Raw genomic sequence first — 1,403 nt, 5'->3', positions numbered from 1 at the left:
CAGGGTTTAAATGGAGCTGCAACGTTATTTCGCGGCTCTTGAACTCAGTCCCCCGACTAATGAAGGCCAACACAATATACGCCTTCTTAACAACCCTATCGTCTTGCGCGGCAACCTTGAAGGATCTTTGGACTTGGACCCCAAGATCCCTCTGTTCCTCCTCACTGCTAAGAGTCCTGACATTAACCCTGTATTCCGCCTTCAAATTAGACTTTCCAAAGTGAATCACTTCACACGTTTCCGTGTTGAACTCCACCTGCCACTTCTTAACCCAGATTTGCATCCTATCAATGTCCCGCTGTAACACTCCGCAACCTGTTCCACTATCCACAACACCACCAACCTTCGTGTCATCTGCAAAGTTACTAATCTACCCTTCCACTTCCTCATCCAAGTCACTCATGAGAATCACAAAGAGCAGGAGTCTCAGAACAGATCCCTGCATCATACCACTGGTCACCGACCTCCAGGCAGTATATGCTCCGTCTACAACCACCCTTCTATAGACAAGCCAGTTACGAACCCACGCAGCCAACTTTCCCTGGATCGCATGCCTCCCGATCGTCTGAATGAGCCTAGCATGGGGAACCTTGTGAAACGCCTTACTGAAGTCCATATGCACTGCATCCACTGCTCTACCCTCAATGTGCTTTGCCACATACTCAAAGAATTCAATCAAGCTCGTGAGGCACGACCTGCCCCTCGCAAACGAGTGCTGACTATCCCTAATCAGACGACGTTTCTCCAAATGCTGATAAATCATGTCCATTAGAATTTTTTCCAATGATTTGCCCACCACTGCAGTAAGACTCACTGGTCTGTAATGCTCAAGATTATCCCCACTCCCTCTCTTGCACAAAGGAAAACATTTGCCACCCTCCAATAGAGCGCAGGAAAAGACCCTTCGGACCACCATGCCTGGGCTGACCACTCTGCCAATCTAACTAATCCCATCTGCCTGCCCATGTTCCATATCCCTCTATTATCACATGTACTGAGTTACAGTGAAAAACTTTGTTCTGCATCCCATCCATGCAGATCATTTCACCACATCAGTACATAAGGGAAAAGCAATAACAGAATGCAGAATATCGTGTTACAGTTGCAGAGAAAGTGCAGCGCAGACAGACGATGAAAGGGCCATAACGAGAAAGATTATGAGGTCAAGAGTCCATCCTTAATAGTACTAGGGGACCTTTCAATAATCTCCTAACAGCGGGATAGAAGCTGCTCTTGAGTCTGGCGGTACGTGTTTTGAGGCCTTTGTTCCTTATGCCCAATGGGAGGGAGAGAAGAGAGAATGTCCAGGGTGGGTGGGGTCTGTGTTTATGTTGGCTGCTTTACCAGGGCAGCGAGAAGTGTAGACAAGTGTCCAAGGAGGAGAGACGTATCCGTGACGCGCT

This window comes from Pristis pectinata, chromosome 41 (genome assembly GCF_009764475.1).
Source record: "Pristis pectinata isolate sPriPec2 chromosome 41, sPriPec2.1.pri, whole genome shotgun sequence".
NCBI lineage: Eukaryota > Metazoa > Chordata > Chondrichthyes > Rhinopristiformes > Pristidae > Pristis > Pristis pectinata.
Note: the sequence above shows the minus strand (reverse complement) of the source record.